This window comes from Lycorma delicatula, chromosome 4, assembly GCF_047948215.1.
Source record: "Lycorma delicatula isolate Av1 chromosome 4, ASM4794821v1, whole genome shotgun sequence".
In the NCBI taxonomy this organism is placed as follows: domain Eukaryota; kingdom Metazoa; phylum Arthropoda; class Insecta; order Hemiptera; family Fulgoridae; genus Lycorma; species Lycorma delicatula.
In genome coordinates, this window is record NC_134458.1 from 33836875 (window position 1) to 33861569 (window position 24695).

At 29.5% G+C, this 24695-nt stretch overlaps 1 protein-coding gene across 3 annotated transcripts in view; it reads left to right on the forward strand.

Annotated features, from left to right (window-relative positions):
- Positions 1–2184: 2184 nt before the first annotated feature.
- LOC142323246 (terminal uridylyltransferase 4-like) overlaps positions 2185–24695 on the forward strand; it is a 133297-nt gene continuing 110786 nt past the window's right edge. For 2 of the 3 annotated variants that reach the window (XM_075362629.1, XM_075362631.1), the window contains exon 1: positions 2185–2354. The gene's annotated coding sequence lies outside the window, so the exon portion shown is untranslated. Of the gene's footprint in view, positions 2355–15829; positions 15883–24695 lie in introns of those variants that run through there. The other variant, XM_075362630.1, reaches the window with a different exon arrangement.

Consider the following 24695-nt stretch of genomic DNA (forward strand, 5'->3'; position numbering starts at 1 on the left):
GCGACTTTACATCAGTTCATTTAGTTTTCTGTTGGTCTTCTGGCCATCTTTGGTGACTGGTGGTAGTTTTAAAATTTTTATTACTGGTGATTTTTTGAGTTAGGCAGACATGTATTTGGAATAAGATTGAAAAATGTGTTCGATTTGAATCTTCTCTGTTCATTTAGTGTATTGATCTGTGTTTATATTTTTCATAATGTTTGAATATGTTAAGATGTGATTCTCTTTTTTGAATATAGAATATAGATTTTATCAAAGTTGGTGGTTTTTTGATCTATGACATTATTATAGATTATTGATCTAATAGTTTATTGATATATGTAGTTGATTGATTATAATTGAATAGTTTATTGATCTGTCACATGACATAGAATCTGACATGGTTCACAAATGTTGACTGTTACTATTAAGATTAAGTTACGATTAAGTTAAGATTTAAGTTACATTAAATGTTTGTTTCAAGCCATGTTCCATCTTATTAATCCAGAACATTAAGTCTAGTCTATATGTTTCTTTGGAGTTTTTTTGTTAGGTGGCTGTGTTTTGAGTGTAATGGGTTGTTTTGTTTTCTATTCTGATAACTATATTTTTTCCAACTCTTTTTTTAAATTTATGGTATACTTTCTCAAATTTGGTTTTTATATATGTTTGTGCCATATATTATCACTTAGGTTGTATTTGTATTTAATTTGTTAATTAAGTATTGATATTGAGGTTCAGCTTTTCTAATTACTTTTGTAAATGTGTATTTGATATCTAATATGGAAGTTATTGCATAAGTTAGTTATGCTATTTTTTCATGATCTCCATATTTTTAATGAACATCTGAACAACCAATGATCACTTAGAATTTTACTGCAAAAAAATTGGAATCTCAAACAGGTTCATATTGTGAGACACATTTACACTTTCTACCATCAACTTGAAATATATTTTCTGCAATTATTTGCTGATAATTTTATTTTCATTATCTGACTTTTATTGAATGAATAATCAATAATTTATAGAATTAAGCTGTTGTGGTAAAATTGAAATATTTATGTTTCATTTCCATACTTCAGAAATCTACATATATTATGGCATTCAATTTATACATTCTCTAATTCTTCAGAACAATTAACAAGAAAGTTCTTAGGATCTTTCCTCGTAGTAATATTACTAATATGCAAAACTTTCAATCAGCTGCAGCAAAAAAAAAGAAGTAAGTGATTACATTGTAATGGAAGAAGATAAAGTAATTTACATAAGATGTGTTTGTGTGCGCGCGCGCGCGGGAATTCTGTTGATTAAATAATTATACTTTATACTATGACAATATATTATGTAAATTTTATTTATGAGATTAGTTTTTAAACTGGATAAAAGCTAAAATAGTTTTATTAAAATAAAATAGTTTAATGTTAGCTGATTGAAACGATCTCAAGAATTTTTTTTGCTTAACCCTTAATAGTACCAAAGCCTAGAATAGTCGTTATGAGGAACAGTTTCTAAAATAATTTTCAATCTATATTTCTTTGCCCACTACTTTTCTTTTGTTAGCAGTTGTAAACTAAATTTTAATTACGAAAAGGACTGCGTAATAAAAAAGTAGTAATATTACTTCTATAAAAAACATTTGAATATATGTCATTTTATATAGGCCAAGATTCATTGGAAAACTAACAAATGAAATTAGAGCCTGTTAAAATACATTAATTTTCTGAGGGCTATTTTTATCTAAATAATGTTTTTTCCATAACTTTCCTGCCGATCACTAAGAATCTATTTGCGTAACAAAAAACGTTAATTTACTTCATACGAAGTATAAGAAAAATTTGTTTTCTTAGTTATTGGTGGTCTCTACGGTCACACATTTCTACAAGTTGTTATTGAAAAATCAATATTGAGTAATATTTCAATTACTGTTTTTATTTAAAATGTGCATTTTTTGCCAGAAAATTATTCCATAATTTCGCTATTTTTCTAGTTGTACCTAGTGGAAGTACATATTTGATGACAAATGAAATCTGTTATTTTAAAGCAATGTTCTATATTTTTAATAATTAATTAAATTATTTAATTTTCATGAATGTTACTATTAAATATAACCGGATTTGTTTTATATTTTTATATTGAATTAACTGTGGTCCTAATTGTAAAAAGTAGATGGCGTTGTAGCTCTTACTTCCATTATCATATACAACTTCCCGCGTTTCCCTAGCGTGCTACATACACCTTGCCTGTGATTCTTGTGTGGTACTTGTACATAGGCTTTTGTGGATATTGTATTTGTTTTAGTGTTATTAGTAATGCTCTATATATCTAGCTGTATCCATTATCAGATGTAATGAACAGTGATTTTGTCATTTTGAATGGTAAGTTTAAAAGTAATTTCTTTTCGTTTAATTATCAATTCTTTTCGTTGCTATCAATCGTGATTGATAATAACCATCCTAAGACTTATTCCAGTTTTAAAATTATTTTTGTTGTCGGTAACTGCATATTAATTGTATTGTTCAAGATTTTATTTTCGTTATTATAAGGTCCTAATTCCGAACTTTCTCCTAGAGCATTTTCTTTGTGTATGTTCACTCATTTCCAAGATGGCGGAAGTTATGTGATCGGTTGACCGTATATAAACAAGATTTTATTGGTTATAGAAATAAATAACCCGTAAAAAATGTAGTTGTACTCTATATGATGACTATTTTAGTTTATATGTATCTGTAACAATGACTATGTTAGTAACTTTATCCACTTGTAATTTCAAGTCGTTACTTGGCAGGTTATGTTATTTCTGCCACGTCTTATTTGTTTATAAATTCAAACTTTGTGACGAAGTAAAATCGTCGTTTCTAGTTCAGCTCATTGTACTAGTTCTGTAAAATTATTAGAAAATCTTTTTTCATAATGGTATTCTGCTAAGTATTGTTGTGACCTTAGTCAATGCAATGAAAACATTTCTGTTATCATTTGGGGATCAAATTGGACATTTACTGCCATAGCCGAAGGCAACCAAACACAAAAGGGGAATTGAGCACTTTTAGTAAAAGAAGCAAACAAAACCAAATTAATAAAATCACTATTAAAAAAATAAATATAAAAAATATAATGAAAAGAACCAAAATTAATAAATAAACCAATATTAATTTTCATCGATAGTTGTTTATGAAAAATGAATATCGAAACTGGTACAAGCAGTTGTCTACTGAACCCTTTGCAATATGATCAATCCTATTTATGACTATTATTACTAAGTGTATCAATATTATTGTGTTTTTTAACACAATATACCAACTAAGATTTTCAGAATAAATAGTATCTGCCATAATCGTGTTCCTGAGGGGTTTTTTCAGTGTGATTGTGCCTTTTAAAACATGATTGGATATTTCAACTGTTGATTTGCTTAATCTTATATAAAGCTAAAAAAAAAACTAGAAATGTTTTGTTTTATTAATATAGTAATTTTAAAGTACATATAATAACAGTGTTATAGGTACTTAGAGAACTTTTTTAAATCTGAATTTACTCAGTGTACACTATTAGTGGTGATTGTTTAAATCTTAAACACTAAATTATGTTTGTCACCCCATTATAAGTAGAAATTTATAAAAATTATGAATCATTAAGTTTGGCTCTGTTGATCTAAACCCTTTTTATGACGTATGTTTACAGAAATGCAGGAAATTTTTTTTTCTTTCCCACTGTTTTCCTACTAATCATTTCATTTTCATTATAAGCACAGTTTTTCAGTACCACTGTATGATGAAGCATGATTAATAATATCCATATCAGTAGCTATCATGCATCTATTCAAACTGAGATTCAGCAATGTTCTTAAGGGCAATTGCATTTCATATTGCTAAGATATGAACTCGCCATTTTATTGAAAATATAAGTATAGCATAGTAAAGTATGAATAAAAAAACCACAATGCACTAGAATCAGTTCCCAGAAACTTTCTTTCTTTTTCCTGTTTAGCCTCCGGTAACTACCGTTCAGATAATACTTCAGAGGATGAATGAGGATGATATGTATGAATGTAAATGAAGTGTAGTCTTGTACATTCTCAGTTCAACCATTTCTGAGATGTGTGGTTAATTGAAACCCAACCACCTAAGAACACCGGTATCCACGATCTAGTATTCAAGTCCGCGTAAAAATAACTGGCTTTACTAGGACTTGAACGCTGGAACTCTCAACTTCTAAATCAGCTGATTTGGGAAGACGCGTTCACCACTAGACCAACCCGGTGGGTTAGTTCCCAGAAACTAAATAGACTAGACACCCGAATCTAATTTTAATGGATTACTGTATAAGCCGTTAAAACTATTAATACTTAATGAAATTGGCAGATACACTGTGTGTGTGCGCGCACGCACATTTATATATTTTTAATAACTGTCATTTATTGTTATCAATAACATTAGGAGCATTTCTTAATATCTGACAATACAATTTTTTCATATTATTGTACATTATTCTTATTCATGTTTTAATTGCAAACAGCTGATTATGAGTACCTATAAATGTTACTGTTTTATATGAGGTAAGTTATGAATGACTTACTTCTCCATTCTTTTTTGGTGGTTAATGTTAATATCTAGTTAAAGAACTTTTTATTCACAATAAGTACTGAATACCGAATTCTGAAGGTAATTTGTTATATTTTTTGATGTTTTGGTATCTAAGACATACCTATAAATCTTTTAATTTTTTATAATCAGGTGAGTTTGAAATTTGATCAGTGAACAGAATGTATAAGGATGGTTTAAAGGGAAATCCTGTCCCATTTTTACAGAATTTTCTAGTTAGGATTCATGCCAAATTTTTATTTTTGTTTAATATATTACAAATAGCCAGCAAATTAAGAAATCATGTATGTCCTTTTAACCCTTGTTTGGGATTGTTTGATGAATAATTACACCCGATGATAACAACCTCATTTGTTTGACAATTTTCTGTTCCTTCTGTGCTTTTTATTTATTACTTCTTTCTACCATGCATCTATTTGTAATTCAGTTCATGGTGTTTCAAAGTTATTTTACAGGTGTTACCTGATAATTTTCTTTGTATGTACTCAACTTTGGCCGTTATCATAATGATATTCTGATTATTTATCACTGTGCCTATTTATTTTAGTTGTGTGTGCCGTTTTCTTTCCATTGAAAATTTGTTTATACATTTTGTCTACCTCATAATTTCAAGTTTCCAAAAGGTACACTATCGTTTTTTGTTTGCTGCACTAAAAGAGGAGTATGTTGCGACTCCCTTCAGACATGTAAAAATCCTTATTAACTTTTCATGCAATATCTTGATCCAAACTTCTATCTAACTACTGAACTTTTGTTTATACTACTAACTTTTGTCAGGATCAGTATTAATCTAAAGTTAAAATTAATAATGTTATAACTATAATTAGCAGTCTGTCTTGTTGATTGTTGAGCAAAGAATCCTTTTTAAGGGTGACTAAAAAGGAAACTCTCACATGTGTTGGTGTTATCGTGTTTGCAGAATTCAAGTTTGTACCCCTTTTTCACCTACATGGGTGATTAAGGAAAACCCCTTTCTTAAAGGTAGCTTATTTCCTTAGAGAAAATTCATATCAGGTTTCAAATATCCAGCTCTTTTTTAAGACTGCATCCATTATTAATTTTACCCTGGGAAATGTTAAAACAACTATTGCTTACTATTCCTGGGATTCTTTGTGGCTCTTCAGAGATTTAGGTAAAAATGTTTCAGGAAAGATCATTTTACCCTTTAAGTATATAGATGGGATTTTACAAAAATGGATTGATTGCGACATAATTTTGGACGTTCATAGCAGGATTGCCGTCAGGCAATTAACACATCCTCAACACCACAGCAGAGTGCTTGAAAAGCTATAGGATGAGGTGGCCCAAAAGTCAGTGTTACTAGTAAGTATTATTACTTATATTTTACCTCAGCATTTCTAGTAATATAGTTTTGTAAGACTAGGAGTGTAAGCTGTGCAATTATTTTCTCCCCCTAAGGAAGTCCTTAATATAAAATATATTTTTATTTTGCCTTGATACAGAGTTTGCTTGTCACTATACTAGTGGAATTGTAGAACTCACTAAACCAAAACGGTGGTGTAAATCTTCTTACATAATGTTTTAGTTCTGTTAAATATTGGCCGTAGGTCAACACGTGTTTCAAATAAATGCTACTACTTGTTTAATGTATTCAGATTACACAGCTTCTACAAAAGTACAGGCAGTCTATTATATGTATATAAAGACATTTACTATGATTAATATTTTTTTTAGGGAAAAGAAAAATAGCATTCTTAAGTTTTGCCCATTGACTATATTAGAATGCTATGTTATAGCAATTACAAAAGAAAATGGGACAGGAATTTTGGTTTAAAGCTCATGATATTGTAGAATATTTAGATCCACACCAAAAAGACAAGTAAGCTGAAGAATGGAAGTTTAATTGGACACATTGAACAATGCTAATTCAGTTGACTTCCTTTAAGGTCCATCTAATTGCATCCATTTAATATTTTCACTTCTGATCTGGGTTTCTATATGCTAATCACATTCTAAAAAACCTGAAGCTGTTAAATTTACACATTGGATTTAAAAGAGTGTGCTGCCATCTTTGCAAAAGACCAGGTAATATTCTGTTGTGAACAGATAATTTCAGTAGATGGTTGATAACTGCTAACAAAGCCTTGAGATTGAATTGGAAAATTGTTAGTGATGCCAAAATGTAGAACAAGCTAGACAAGATACAGAGTGAATGAGATAAGACAGTTGTGTTGTCACACCAGTTGGCCAACTAGTACAAGATGCAATTGCTAAACCACTACAAAATACTCTATTGTGTTCACTGATATTGCTAAATTGAATAGTGGTATTTACCAAAGCTATGAGGAGTTTGCCGAGATAAAAATCCAAATATGAGAAAACTGCAGACACCATTATTTGCCTAATGAAGTACGTTTTGAATTGTTTGAAAGAGGCTGGTGTTAATTGTTTGGCCAGGAATAATACTATAAAAGTCATAGATATTTCTGGACAGCGATCAACTAGGGAGTTGTGTATGGCAAATAATTTACAACCGTAAATAAAGAACATTTGAAAGCTTTCCAAAAAAATTTTATTTATGCAAATAAAATGCTGTAACTCCTTAAACATTGATTGATTTTATTAAGAATCAAAAGAGTGTAATTCTGTTAATTCATGCCAGTAACTGGGTAATGTGTCAACAGCTGTACAATCTACAGTACTCTTTCAGAATCTCCTCCCCCATAATTTTTCTATTTCTTTTTTAACGATATATACTAGTAATATTGTGCAATATCATAATTTATTAAAATTGCATATATTTTAATGATTAGATAAAATTATTTTGGAGAAATGAAAGTATAATTAAACATAATTTATTATAAATCGTGATTACAAATACTTTAATGAACACAATACAGTACTTATTTTTTTTACTAAACTAATTATACCACAGGATGAAACTTGTCTAATATGTTGAAGTATAAAAAATTGAACAAATCTTCCTCATCCTTATGTCAGTGACACCATAGAAATTCACATAAATAAGAATCCAACAAACTTATTACCCATCATTAAAGGTTGCACCAATGTATATTTGTATAATTTGTATTTTTAACGTTAATTAGATGAGTGAAGCTAGGATGGTTTATGTCTGTTTAGGTTATGTTGATATATGTATGATTTGTCATATATCATTCATATTATCATAAAATTTCAGGGGGGTAAATTTCAAAAGATTATTTAATTTACCGTATTAATATATGATGATTATAATACATTGAATAATATTTTCAAAAAATCTAATCCACTTTCCTTCTGCAATCAAGGCTTTGTAGTAATTAAAGGTAAAGTATTGTCACCCTGTAAAACCATGGTGAAAGAATGTCCATGTCGGCCTTAAATTTAAAAACCAAGACAATTTGGTGGCAATAATTTTCCAAAACGTAAACTGTAAATGAAGAGTATGCTCCCTATCCAGCAGAGAATTGGAACAGTTTATGTTCTAGCTTGATGAAAATAAGTAAAGCTCAGTACATGTAGAGTGCATAGTTTATTTTACAGATTCGTTGTTGGAATAATGTAAAACAAGAATTGATTAGATTGAAATTATAATGTAAATTATTTTTTATCTATTATTACCCAAAGTAGATTATTAAAATATTAGATTATCTGAAATAATTTGTAAGGCTGTGTGAAAATTCTTTGCCTGCACCATTGCTATTATTTCTGTGGATACTTTGATTATTCCTTGCTATTTGTCATTTGCTTTATTATAAGGAAATTCTTGTAAATGTGGATTTTTGTTGCCATCAGAATTTTTTTTACAAAATTATGCAAAATACAAGCTGCTTGTATGACTGATATTGCTAAATCTTCATTAGTTTCTATTTCTTTGGTTAAAATCTGTTGCTTAGAATGAAGTAAGCCCAAAGCACATTCTGCATATTTTCAGGATCTGGATAATCTGTCATTGTATGCAGTTTTCTATGGTGTTAAATTTATATTAGTGTATGGTTTAATAAGGTAGATCGTTAGTTGTTAAGCTTCATCACCAGTTAATACAAGTAGTGATAATAGTAGTGTACCTGGGAAGCACTGTGGTCCAGGAAGATTGAGTGTGTTGTTTTAAGGAACTTGTACAACATATTTGTAATCTGGATCTGAAACTACATGACTGAAAAGTGCTTTTTGTAGCAAAAATACAGAGCCATTATTTTTGAGACACTTAGTTTTATAGTGCCTACCGTCAATAGTGCTAAAATACAAAATGTTGCAGCATGTAAAACATTTGACATTTATGTCATTCTTTTGTTATTGGAGGTGGCATAATAAAACATTTTTTATAATTCATACCATATTACAGTACATATTGTTGCTATAGTAGATTTTCCCATTCAAAATGCATACGCAAGAGATCTGAAGACCTGTGAAGTGGGTAGAAACTTGTAATATGGTTTAATTCATTAGTACCAATGTTATTATGTAGTATTAATTAATCGTTTTATTTGAACTAATTTATGGTTTTAAAAAAATGTCATAAAGAATCACCAATTTTAAGATATGATCATATTTTATTATCAGATTGTTTTAAAATTAGTCTCAAAAACAGGAATCTTGGGAGAACTGCATTACTACCTGAGGTTGATGAAATATAGGTCTTTTTTTATAACCCTAAGAAACATAATTAAAAACATGAGGTTATAGCACAGTTCTGTAAAGTTTACTTTTCATTTTACTCCAAGATTGAAACATCTGATAATAAATGTGATTGTAATTTTAAAAGTGGGAACTCATCAATTTTTTTTTCATTATTTCCTTTCTAAAATGTATTTAATCATTAAATGACTTGTTCTATTTCAGAAAATGACAATGAAATGAAACAAGGAAAGAATGATTAAAATAACTATTTTTCATGTGAGAGACAAATATAACAGCTTCATCATCATGGCCTTATCTTGTGATAAATTGTTTCTAAAGGATCAAATTGTTACAAAACAAAGAAAGAAGTGATTTCTTTTGAAGCTGATTATTTCTTACCGAGTGTTGATTTATTTTACACACAATCAGATGATCAAAATAGTAATGAAACTGAACTCCCAAGTTATGGACAATGATTTATCAGATGGAAAATTATAAGACTGTTCTAGCACTGCAAGAGTAAACATACATCTGACGAATACATAACATAAAAAAATGATCTAGCTATAATGCAACTAAATGCAAACAGTGTGGTTAGTTAAAAATATTCTTAACATTGAAGAGAAAAATGTTTTCATTTCCATTTTTCTGTTTTTAATTCGACTGACACTTCTAGTAACTCTGTTAGCAGTTACACAGTGACAGTAACACACTGATTTGCAACTACAATCAACAACTACTACATCTTTTAATATGTTCAGCGCTGAACACTTGCAGCCGTGTGTTCTATGCATACATACAACCTACTGACCATGCACATACATGTAGTACATTGGATTTTATTGGTGGTGGTCAGCAAGTTATGTGACCGTTAGTTGCAGTGAACCGGCTTTTTTTGGTGGAATTTTGAATTTGCATCAACTTACATCACTTTTAAAAGAGGATAGATTTATTTTATAAATTATTTGTATTTCATTTAGTATTGATCAGACAATTATGTTTTACTTTTATTTTACATCGATATTGTTATTTTAATTTTAAATTAATATTTTTGCAATTATTTGTATCCATTATAATAAAATGTACATTACATAAATATTTTTAATCTGATTATTGTTCTTTTAAATAAAAATGTTAAAATATTCAATGCATTATTTCATTATGTGTTTAAAACATTAATGTATATTTACTTTGCTTATTTGTCTGATGTATTCTAAAACGTTCAGTGGAATTTATATAAGAACCAATTATCAGGTCTAACAAGTTAGACAAATAAAATCAGATGAAAATAAACTATAAATTAATCTAACTACTTCATACAGAAGTAAAATAAAATATTCTAAATTGATTACCGATAAGTGGAATAAATTGAGGATTTATTGCATGTAGATTTAACACAGACTTTTTATAAGTAAAACCCACAGATTTAGGTCTTTATTTTTATCATAAAACGAAGAAATAAATCATTTTTATGTAATTAAAATACTAGAAAATTAGTTAAAATAAACTACCGGCATAAACAAGTAAGAAGTTTACAAATACGCTCAACTGTGCGCTAGTAAGTGTTTGCATGGACATTATAAATCCAGTGCTTTACGAACAGTAGGTCTTCTGTGCGCACCACGTGCTAGCGGTGCAGTCAGGTTTTTCAAATGTATTTTATTCCAAGACATATAAATGTTGATTACTAGTATACTTAAATGAGTTAAAAACAAAAAAGTAATTTAGCACCGAGGGTTAATACACTGATGAAAAGTCAGCAGTAAATGTGTTAATTTCAGTTCAACAGATATTTCCAGTTACACTCATGATGATGATCGTACATCAAACACTACTGAAGTATACAGTCGGGTTGCAAAAACTACTAATTTGTGATTATTTTGTATATAAAATATAAGTTTGAAAAATTAAGTATTTTTGGAAACTTATTATTAACTTTTTCACTAACTGATCAGTTTTTAAATGTGGTTTCAAACGTGTTTAGATTTTATTAAAATTTAATTCCTTATAAATGATTTTTTTTATTTTCTTTTTAAAAAATCTGTGGAGAATTATTTATTTTCAGTAAATAAATTCAAAATCTTTAATTAAATTTCTCTATAAGCAAAATACAGCTTAAACATAGCTGTAATTAATCACTTCAGTATGCTGGTTTCCAGACTAGTGGCTACTACACTAACTATTAGAAGACCACAAGGCCAGAGACATCTTTAAAGATACTAACTAGTTCTTATAGTTAACCTGTAATATAAAAACCAGTTTTTATTGAAATTAAAAATTTCAATAAAAACCAGTTTTTATTGAAATTAAAACTTTCACTTACTTGAGCCACATGTGTTGTTCTTTTGTTACAATTAATTTTTTCCAGTTAATGGTTTCCTTTTTCCTTGGTTAATTAATGCCCTGCTAAAGAAAATAGAATGTCAAAAGCATTTATTTATATATTCAACTAATTTTCTTAGTTATTTTGTAAGGTTCTCATGTGATAATAACATTCTATATAGCCTTATTGTTTAATACATTTCCCCAGACCTTAGTATGTTCTCTTTAATACAAAATTTTAAACTTGCATTAAAAATTACAAGTTAAACATTCTGTGGTTCTGTATGGACTGAACAGATTATTATTTGCTCTATGTATGTGGACATAGTAAGAATTCCAAACTGCTCTAGCCTTACAGATGATTTTATACAGTAGTTTATTCCCTGAGGAAAACATACCTGCCAGATTTCAAGCTCCCTGTTTTTCTAGTTTCTGCAACCTTTCTTTAAGCCCTATTTTATTTAACTCTAGTGATTGTTAACTTATTAACAAAAGAATATTTTTGTTAGTTTTCTTTGATATCCTTTGGGAATACCTATGCCAAGCTTTAGCTTTTTGGTATATTGGAAGTGCAGCATTAGGGATAGGTAAGTCACTAGACTTTCCCATACACACACACACACACACACATATATATATATATATATATATATATATATGTGCACACATACACATATGTATGCATGCATTTAGTACAACTTTAAAGTAATAACGAAAGCCAACAAAAAATTCCAAGTCCCTTTCACTTAACAATGTACAGTTCTTTAATGAAGTGGAAAGTATTTTCATTTTTAAATTAGAAATTGTTTTGATATAGTTTGAATGAAGGGAAGTATGCAATTTTTTGACAGGAAAATTTTTTCTCATCCTTGCAGGTTATAGTTTGTAAATTGTACATAAAATGTACAAACTAAACTGTAAGTGACATTTAGTTTTTTTACAATTCCATTACGTGAAATGATACCTCTTTAAAATGGAGATATACTAAAGTGGAAATTTTTTATGTCCAAGTCATATCAAGTATTAGAAAGGTGTCTTTCTATCTCTAATGTAATATAGACGGTTTCAACAATTTAAAAAAAATTCTATAAATATATTTTACTATTTTTTAATTGTATTTTTGTTTGATCTGTACAGTTTATTTTGCCATTGGAGAATCCCCATAGAAATAGAATTTGAACTATAGTATTAACATAATAGTATAATGTATTTGTGAAAATAGAAACAGGATAGGTATAGATATTGAAGAGAATATTTATATCTAATATAACATAAATGAGATACATAAAATAAACAAGAAAATAAAAATGATAACACACTTAAACAAGCCAAAAGATAAATAGGAATAACAAAACAAAGCCGTATCTGTAAATAAAGATTAGCAAAAATAAATGGATAAGGCTTTCTGTTAAATTCAAAGTACAGACAAACAAAAATACATGTGATTGCATGATGCATGATTATAATTATCACTTATAATGAAATATATAAAAATATACATTTAAATCTTAAAATATGAAATGCAACTATAAAATTAAGAAACAATTAAAAGTAAAGTACGTAATACAAACAAAATATAAGGCAGCTACTCATTAATTAAAATTGATATCATTTTCAGAAAATTAATTAAATAATAGAAGTGTTTCATACTATAGCTGTTGGCCTGCATCCAGAATACTAGGGAATCCATCAATTTTTTACTCATTAACATAATATGCAGAGTGTCTTGATAACATAATCAACAGGATATTAAGCAATAACGTGTTACAGATCTTCAGCAACTAAAATTACAGATTGTATGCTTTATAATATACTAAACTTTTATAGATAACTTGAAATTAATGTTTGCTGCACAGTCTAGTTAGTAAAATTAATATTATTAATGTTTTTCTTCAATCTTCTTTATGTATTTATTTTCAAAATAATTCCTTATCTCAAACATTTGTTGTTTTAGATCAATGTTTTCATATTTTTTTTTATGGTTTCTGTATTTTTCATAGTAGTATTCAAAGTAGGGAAAACATTACATTTATTTTAAAGTTCTGTTGTTTATATATACCAGAAATCTAATCTGTTTTTTCATATCTAATGTATTTTAAAGTAATTATAGTTTAACTCCTGTACCTGTAATTTGCTGCTTAATTACAATAAAAATAATATATGACTAAATATTTTCAGTAGTTATATCAAATTATAATTAATCAAATAACTTCTAATCAATACAGCAAAGTTTTTGTAAAATTCCCAGGAAAGTCATTGACACCCAAAACCATTCTGTTTTTATTCAGTTGTCAGTCAGTTTCTCAGTATGTTTTGTGCTGTAAACAACCTGTCTGTCTGCTTGATTATAGTGTTTTGCCCTGGTGTCCTGCAACTACCACTAACTTTCAAAATGGGGAAATAGTTGTATTTCAGTTATACTACTGGTTTTAAACTGTCTGCTATTGATTATGCTGAAACAACATGGTAACAGAGTGACCAGATGGCAGTTTACTGTTAGTGAAAAGTTGGTGAGAGGATGGTGAAAAGTGAAAGACAAATTAAAAAACATGAATGTTTTCCGCCATGCTTTCAGAGGGGCTAAATTTGACTAGTAGAAGTGGAAGTTTAATTATGTTAATGAATTAAGAAATAATGGTTTCTGCATTACATATAATATGATGTGTAATGTAAGGCTCGCGAAGTAGCAAGAAGTAAAAACATTTCTGAATAATTATTCCAAGGAAGTTGTGGTTGGGTGCACAGATTTATGTGGCGGCACAACTTATCTGAGAAGATGAATGTCTATGCGAAAACCTGCCGGAGGATTATACAGAAAAAGTTCTGAAATTTCATTGCTTTGTTTCACACAAATAAGAAGCTACTTATACGAATTATCACAGATAGGTAATGCAGATCAGACCACTGTGTATTTCGATATATGCTATATAACACATCCATTGTAAAAAGGGGGGGTCACCAACTGTAACTGTCTGAACAGCTAGTAATGAAAGTTACACTATACCATAATTTCTAGCTGTAACAGCTGATGTAAGTAAATTACCACCCTTCATAATTTTCAAATGAAAGACGTTGCCTGAGGGTCTTAAATTGTTGAAACACAATCAAAAAGGTGGATGAATAGATTCCAAACACATGATTAAGTGGTTTAAATTAGTCTGGAATATGAGACAAGGTGCATAGTTAAAACGTCTTCTAGTAATGACAGATTCTGTGGTTGCACCATTGATGAATTATAACTTATAAGAAAATAACAAGACAAATAATCATCCCCGGTGATATTGCATCCATTTCTCAACTCGTAGATGTGTGTTTGAACAAACCATTCAAAGACAATTTACACAGTCTATGTGAATTGGATCGGAAGCGGAGACCACCAATTCATTGCAACTGGTAAAATTAACCATCTTTCAGCAGAACTGTTGGGACTCCATAACAATGGAAAGTGTACATAATAGTTTTAAATAACTGGAATTTCAAATTTGTTGGATGCCTGCAAGGATGATGCTTTGTGGAACAGCGATTCTACTTTTAGTGAACCTAAAGTAGTGTCATCACAGTCCTCAGATAGCAGCAGTTCAAATGAGAAAGAATATTCCAATATGGATAACTATTGGTTTTATATGTATAAATAAAAACACTAATTTCAACGTTTATCTGGCAACCAAAATAATAAAATGTATTATAGGGGTTTCTTTTCAGGTTAAAAAAACATGACAGCTTATCTGCCTAGAAATTACATACAGAACAACAAAAAATATTAGTAGAATAATAAAATGTATTTCTTAATAATTGTTTGTTGTTATTACAATATGTTAAAACTTTTTGTTTTATTCAAAGAATTGTTTTTTTTGTGCAAAATTCCTCAATTTTCATGTAGGCTACAAAAATATTTTCCACAATGGTTGCCACCCTAGTTTGATGGGAAATTTTTGGGTTCAAAAAATGCAGTATTTAATAGCTTTATTACAAAAGTATTGTGGTTTCCAAGGGATATGAATTGTTTATTTGATGTTAAGATATTAAGTATGAATACATATTAAATAAGAATAATTTTAAGATAACTCTTTTGCTAATATTTTGTATATCAATAATCAGACATTATTTTATTAAGCTGTATAATGTATCTCTAAGAATTCTATAGATGATATTTTTACCATAAAAATGATGGCATACTGCGTTAAGTATAACAATTAGGAATGTAGTTTAGAAGATAAGTTTTTGAAATGTAAACTGTTTATAGTGTTAATAAAATACACCAAAGATTAAGTTTTAAAAATGTTTTGTAAAGGAACAGGAGAAATTTAAATAAAGATTTTGATTAATGATGATTGCTTATAGTCTCGGAGGCTGGTGAAAAAACATAAAAAATGAAAAGGAAAATTGTAGAACAAATAGCATTGAGGTAAAGTCATCATTTAGATTCATTTTTGTTGAGTACTAATGGTTGCTGCATGCCACTGGCTACTTTAGTAATCTTCCATTCTATTAAACATATTCTAGTTGCTGCAGGCAATCTACAACATAAGTAAAAGTCAGAAAACAAGTTATGCATACAGCTTACCTGTCATTGTGTACTTTGAGGTAAAACTAAGTCGCCCCCTTCTTATTGCATAATAAATCAATTTTTTGTAGGTCATTACTTAGCTTACTCAAATTTAGCAAATGATTGTCAATATTCTCTCTAACCTATAGTTATATTTTAATTGACTTGGAGTTAGCAATTTTGACTTATACTTGCAAAAATTATTAAAACAGAAACTGAGGCTCCTGAAAGTCGTGATTTTGTAAAGATTTTATCAAGTTGACCCTCATTTTACTCTTCATATGCAAAATAATTTTATAAATTACTCAAATTTATTTGAAAACTATGAATTTAATCCAAGATTCTGCCACGTTTCAGTCCAGGTACTTCTAATGGCTTTGTAGGTGAAATTATTGTACATTATTATTTTAATGATTGTCACCACATCTAATCAGATTAGAATGTGAATGTTTTTAAATATTCTGTACCTTTTTGTTTTAAATTAAACTGCTCCACGTGCAAAACATTTGACATTGAACGAACAGATACAGCTTGTAAGATGCTGCACTTGTAATTTGTTTATATGAGATGGTTTTGTAACTGTTGATTTGAAGCCATATCATGTTTGCCGAATGTAAAACTTTTTTTCTTTAGTTTGAGCAGATTAGTTTGCATGTATTTGTTTGACAAGTCTGTTTTGCGTATGATGATTTCTTTTGTTACGAATTTTATTCTGGAAAATAAATGACAAGCTTTTTTTAGTTTATGAGCTGTTTTTCTTGAGCCTTTAATTTTTTATTATTTATTTTTATCATTATATATTACATCTTGTATTTTTATTTCAATTAACTATGAGAAAAGTTAACTAAACTTGTTAATGAACCGTATTTATAAAGGAGTAGAATGTAAAAGACTTGTAAAAAATATATCTATTCCGTGTTTAAAATAAATGTGGTGCTTTATTCATATCTGGTAAAATTTGGTATTGATAATATGATAAAGCAGTTTTCTACCTTAAACAACTTAATTAATTTATGATAATATTTAACTAATGAACATTTTGTAAAAAGTCAGGAGAATTTTGTGATCTTATATAACTTTAATCTTTGGTCCTGGTACCTGTACAGCTAGCCTAATGACTATATTGCCTGTTAGTTAAAACCAGGTCTCCTAATCTCCCTTCTTGATAACTAGTAATATTGAGGCTTTGTTTTTATATAACAATAATATTAATAAATTCAATGTTGTCCTGTAGGACAGCTCCACCTATAACTGCAGCAATATGTGAACATAGGTGAATTGCATATGCAGTACAAGTGATTCTTATTCTATTTTTCTCTATCACAATCACATTCACTAGTATCCTCATTTTTATGAGTCATTTACTTTGTCACATAATTCTTACTACATACTTAAATTTTATTTTTTTCTGGAAAGTGTTGTCTATCAGCTATTTATCAATGTAAATTAACTAATACTGTTATCTTTTTCCACTTGATTTTGAGTGTGAACTCTATACAAATAAGTTCTTTTATAAGGAGATGTTTAGTTACTTGTTTGTACATCACTAGAGTAGGAAATTATTGTGATACTTCTGACTTTTGCAGAATATTGAAGTCGTTTTCCTCGAATTCTAAAGCAGACTGGTTTGAAAATTTATTTATTTATTAAAATTGAACACTGCATACATTTAATAAATTTTTAACATGTAGGTTTACAATACACATATCTAGGTAAATGAAGCCATTACTAGTTAAAATAAGTGTATATTTGTACTGCTTATAAATAAGTGTGAATATAAAGTAGTAGCAAACAATTTAGAGTTAAATTTAAATCTTTGGTAAAATAATAATGTAAGAATACCAAACAGGAAGAGAATGAACACACACTTTCAGACACTCATATTTAACTGCAAGCATTTCAACATTTAAATTACTAAAAATTTTTTTAAGTACTGAACTAACTTCAAAAAACAAGGCAATAATTTAACCATAACCAGTATTGAGTAGTAATATTAAACTTATCATTTAACACTAAAGATGATAAAGAAAGCAACCATTATGGCAGATATTTAGCAAATTCCATAATTTTTAAAAGAAGAATATGATAGAATTTAGGTCTAAGAAATATAAATGTCCTCTCGAAAATAGTGTTAAAAGATGTATTTAATTTAATTATACTGAGACAAAAAAATTATTGTTTTTCTAAGCGTGATATCATTTCATGCAATGCTTTTTTGCGTGCATTACAGATCTGTAAATACAATTTTTCTATCACCCTCAGTAGTTGTAAGCCCTTAATACGCGTTTTTTTATGCTTCAAAAAAAATTAAAGGAAATATAGTTAAAACCTGTAAAATTTATAATTTTGCACGGCCATACTTGTGTTAGAATATTTTTCTGATGCTTTTCTTTTATAAATAGCCTCAGGCACATCCCGAATTAATGTCTGACAGTAATCAGCTAGCATGTTAGTATTCTATTTCCCTTTATAGCAGCTTTCCATCACCAAAATGTCTGGGAAATGTTCACCATGTTTGTCACATGTCTCCGTGGTTGTCCGGGAAAAAATCCAGATGGTAGTGGAGGAAGTATTTTCAAAGACATATTACATCTCATAGCTCTGTATGAAGTAAGAAGTTGATTAACAATATCGTGGTAATTGTCAGATTTTTGTTTGCTTGAGAAATGTTTTGTAAACATCGAAATGAAGCCCAAGCTGCACTTTCTACATTATTTAACATTGAGTTAAATACATCATCTTTGACTAACTCTTATTTGAGGACCAAATAAATATTCCTTCTTTAATTTTTCCTTCACTTACATTCAGAAATTTCTGCCTGATGTACAAAAATCTGGGACTATTCTTCTTCATTGCTTTTACAAGATTTTTCATTAGTTCTAGCTTGATATGGTGAGGGGGTAAAAATATTTTTTGGGGTTCAACTACAGGTTCATGAATAATACTTTTCCCATTTGGAGTTAAGCTGTCTCGTTTCTTCCACTCTTGGTAACTTAATGTTTACCCCTAGTTTGGCTGCCCCATTTGCAAAGAAAACACACGTATTTAGTATAGCCTAACTGCATGCCTAACAAAATAGCTATAACTTCCAAATAATCACATATGTTCCAGCCATGTTTTTTATAATTTATTTTTTCAAGAACGTCTTTCATCACATCGTATGTCTCTTTCAAATTAATACCATGAGCGATTGGTATCGAAGGATATTTGTTACTGTTGTGTAGTAGAACCACTTTTAAACTATAATTAGATAAATCTATGAAAAGGCACCTCAGTTTTATGAACTTGTCCTAAGTGCAACATAAGCTCCAATATTTGTGTAATAAATCAAATTATTTTCATCAATAAAGTACTGAGAAAGTTCTTTTTGTCAGCTTCAAAAGCCCAAAATTTTTGTATTTTTTTGAAGTAAACTCCAACCTTGCAGTCTTGATCCTAACAGTTGAGATTGATTTTTTGATAAATTTAAATCCCTAACCAAGTCATTTAATTTACCTTGTGTTATAAGATGTGGCTTATTGTAAGATAATTCCAAATCAAAATCATTGTTGCCTTCTTCATTGCTGCTTTTGAATCATACATTTACAGGTGGCTCAGGACTGGAATAATTTCACTGTGAGATACAGACCTGATTGCAGATTGCAATGAAAGATATTTTACAGTATGGTTAGTGTTTTTAGAAATTCCAGACACACTTGTTAAACAAAAGTAACAATCAGTTACATGATCCTTTGGTTTACGCCAAACCAAATGGTAAAGCCTTTTGTGTACCTTTCAACCAGCCGCTTAAATATACAGAACAATTAGTGCATACTATATGAGGAGCCAATCCTGAGTCCTATGGAGTCTTATCCTGATCACCAATTTTACAGTGAAAGTTCAAATTGTATGCTTTTTTAATTAAACGTGTAATGTTTTTCTATTTGATTTTACAGTAAACTCACCACACATAACAAAAGGCATTTACAGAATTTTGATGCATTATGACACTGCACTGTTAACAAATTTAAGACAGAACAAAATTAATTCATTCATAAATCCAGTGCTTAATACAAACAACACAGCTGTGTTTTCAACTACATGTTTTGACCTGCACAGACATGATTAATCTTGTCCATGAAGGCTCACTCTTCAGTATTGGATATGATGTCATAATATGTGACTATGATATGATTTAATTCTTTGTCTAGTATTATTTGTTTATAGCATACAAATTATGTTAACAAAGTTAAACAATAAAAAATGAACTAACAAAATCCAATATAGGAGCTTAAAATGCTAACTATACATTGAAAAATGAAAAAAATCTTTAATTAAAATTTAAAAATTTTTCAAAAGTGGTGGGTGATAGAAAGATTCTGAGTTCATATTCATTTTCAGCATTAAAAACAGATTAAAATTGTGTATCGCATGTTAGGAAACAAAAATTATGTTTATCAGTGTTATTTTGTCTCTTTAGTACCATGTACTACTTTGTTATTATCAGTCGTACAATTAAAATTTTCACTCATTTTATAGAATAGCATATGCACATGCATACATACACATTACCCCCCCCCCCCCCCCGCACTTTTTTTCTTTTTTTGAGTCCCTGGATCATGAAATGTTGAGAAATGAAAAACCCATATCCATTTTTTGACTGATTACCATACTTTCCTTCTTGGAACACAGTTCTAGAGCTAAGATGTCAGGAACGTAATGGTGTAACAAAAGCTTGCATACTTCACTGAGGATTGAATCAAAAATAGAAGAAAAACATTACACCAGCAGCACTTTCATTACTTTTTAACCAGTTTATTAGGTCATTATCAGAATTAATCACTACCACCACTCACTGCTTTACTTTTACACGAGGTACGATCAGCCCACCTGCATTTTCAGTTTTTTCTATGATTGGTTTTTGAGATTAAATTTCTTGATGTGTTTAGACTTTACTGACATGTGTCAAACAATCCTTGTTTGATGCAATCCTCGTTTGAGACATCAATATTAGTTTTCTTGCAAGTTCATGGGAGTTTAAATACCTTCCCGAAATTTTCAGAAATAATTTTCTTACTGTCATCTGGAATATCGTAGATTTTTATGCATATGTTATATTTTTTGTGATCATTGACATTGCATTTTAAAATATTAATTTCTTTACTAAATTGATGTTATGTAGTTGTTTTTTTTTTTTTTATTAATCTGGCTGATCAATCATTCATTAGGTCACTAATTTATCATGATCTAACATTAAGGAGTTTATGAACCAGTTTCTATACTATTTGAACCAGCAAGAGTGTCACTTTTTATGTCAGTCATAAGCTTTTCAAGAGTATTTGGTTTGTGAGATGATATTAGTTGATAACAGAATACAGAGTACATATTACATGACTGTCTGGGATAATTGCAATTCAGTAATGAGCCCACAAAATTGCACCTAATAGCGATGTATAATCTTAACTAATTTACTTCTTTTTGCATTGTATTCATTCATTGTAAATCCCAAGTTGTAATTAGCATGTAGATAATCTGCAATTTCACAAACGTAGTGACATCAATCTATTAATTTATTAACATGTGTGACAAGCATTGTTAGATGTGAGAAATGCATTCTTCTCTGATGCAGAGAGTTGTGTGTATTGTTATGTCTATATGCTATTGTGTTTGATTAACCTTTCTACCAAGCTGTTCATTTTTTTTTGTCTTCAGTCATTTGAATGTTTTGATATTGCTCTCCAAGAATCCCTATCTAGTACCAGTCGTTTCATTTTGGTATATCCCGTACATCTGTAACAGTTTGTTTTACATTTTTTTCATCTACCTGCCCCTTCAATATCAAAGCAACTATTCCAGGATGCCTTAAGATATGGCCTATAAGTCTGTCTATTTTTTAGCTATATTTTTCCAAATGCTTATTTCTTCATCACCTCCTCATGTTTGCTGCAGCACCTCCTCATTTACCACTTTATCCACCCATCTGATTTTTAACATTCTGCTATAGCACCACATTTCAAAAGCTTCTAACTTTACTCAGGTGTTCCAAACATCCAAGTTTTACTTCCATATAAAGCTGTGCTCCAAACATATACTTTCAAAAATGCTTTCCTGATGTTTAAAATAATTTTTGATGTAAGCAAATATTATTTCTGACTGAAAGCTCATTTCGTCAGTGCTATACGGCATTTTATGTTGCTCCTGCTTCATCCATCTTTAGTAATTTTACTTCCTAAATAACAGAATTCTTCTACTTCCATAGTATTTTCCTGTCCTTTTTTATATACAGTAGTCCATATACTTTTATTTCTACTACATTTCATTGCTTTCATTTTGTTGTTCTTTATTTTCATGCAGTAGTTTTTGCGTAGGACTTCGTCCATGCCATTCACTATTCTAAACCTTTTTTACTCTCAGCTAGAATTACTTCATCAACAAATTGTAGCATATTTATCTTTTCACGTTGCACTGTTACTCCCAGTGTAAACTGTTCTTTAACATCATTAACTGCTTCTTCTATGTAGAATAAAAAGTAACAATGATAGGGAACATACTTATCTGACTTCCTTTTTTATTACTGCTTCTTTCTTATGCTCTTTGAAGCATAAGAAAGTAAATCCTGTAAATGTTACAATTGTTCCATCTCTATACTTGAACCCTAAATTTTTTAAAGTGCTGAACATTTTATTCCAGTGTACGTTATCTAATGCTTTTTTTAAGTCTCTTAATGGCATGTATGTTGGTTTGTTTTTATTTAATCTTCCTTCTACTATTAATCTGAGCACTAAACTTGCTTCCCTTGTCCCTATACTTTTTCTGAAATCAAATTGGTCTTCTTCCACTCTCCTGTCAGTTCTTGTGTACAGAATTCTAGTTAAAATGTATGATGCATGCGTAGTTAAGCTAATTGTTTACAATTATCTGTTCCTGCTTTCTTTGTTATCATGATAATAACAATCTTTTTGAAGTCTGATGGAACTTTCCCTTTTTCGTAAATACTACACACCAGTTTTGTATAATCTATATATCACTTCCTCACCTGCATTGCACAGTTATTCTGTTTATCCCAGGAGCCTTTCTACCATTCAAATCCTTTAATCCTCTATTAAATTCAGATCTCAGTATTGTATCTCCGATTTCATCCTTTACGACTTCTTTTTCTTCCTCTGTCACACCAGTTTCTAAATCATTTCCTCCATATAACTCTTCAATATATTCCACCCACTTATCATTAATCGGTGTACATCTTTATTTAACACATTGTTAGATTTTAACTTACAAGTTACAAAATTCTCCTTAACTTTCCTGTACGCTCCATCTATTTTACCAATGATCGTTTTTCTTTCCACTTCTGAACACTTTTCTTTAGTCCACTCTTCTTTCATTAATTTGCAGTACTTGTTTATAGTGTTTCTTATTTGTCTGTAGGCCTTCTTATACTTTCTACGTTCATCCACCAGCTGCAATATATTCTCTGATGTTCAAGGTTTTCTACCAGTTCTTTGTTTCACCTAAGTTCGTTTCTGCTGATTTAAGAATTTTCTTTTTAACATTCTCCCATTCTTCAATATTTTCTACCTTATCATTTTTACTCAGACCTCTTGCAATGCCCTCTTTAAAAAATCTTTAACTCCTCTTCCTCAAGCTTTTCTAAATTCCACTGGTTCATCTTTTCTTCATGTTTTTAAAACCCAATCTACATTTCATTATCTAAATTATGGTCGCTATCAATGTCTGCTCCCGGATATTCTTTGCAGTCGAGTTGATTTCTAAATCTTTGCTTAACCGTGATTTAATTTATCTGATGCCTTGCAGTATTGACCAGCTTTTTCATGTGTGTATTCTTCTATTATGATTTTTAAACTGAGGTTGACATTTACTAAATTATACTTCATGCAAAAACTCAATATGTCGGTCCCCTCTTTCATTTCTTTTGCCCAGCTCGTATTCACCCACAAGCTGTTCATAAAAAAAATTGCCTTCCTTTCATTACCAATCACATGTGTCATTCATTCATTTATTCAGTCAGGTCAACCACTTTGAGGTCAAAAAACATGTCAGTATATTTATACTGTGTTTGTAATGTAGTATAATGTTTTAAGAACAAACGATACTGTGTTTGTAATTTTAAAATATGTTTCAGAATGCTTGTGACTTGCTGTGAACAATGTGAGCCCCAATCTCATATTTATACTGGTTCAAACCCATTTCACTCACAGCCAAAAGATTAATCAAAAGAGTTAAGCAAATTGTTCATATGTAAGTGTGTATGTACACAATACATACTGTTCACCTTCCTCCCTCTTTCTTTCTTTATCATAAATAAAATGACATCCCAGTCATTTTGTGTTATAAAATGTTTTCCTCTGTATTAAACTTTGCTTATTGCACGAGATTGTAATTACCAATATAATTTTTCATTACTGCTGGTTTACAAGTACTACAAGTTAGTTAATTGCACAGTTTTCTGACCGTACATTTGTGTAAATTGTGTAATAATCAGCCATTTCAGTGTAGAAAATTTTAAAGACATTGTCATTATTGTTAAATTATATTTGTTATCGTCTGTGGTATGATTCTGAATAAAAATAACTTTATAATAATATTTATTTTATATACAATTTTACTTTATAGTAAAATTTTAACGTAGCATTTTCCTCTATTTTTTATTCTGTTCATTCTCTTTCAGTTTTTGA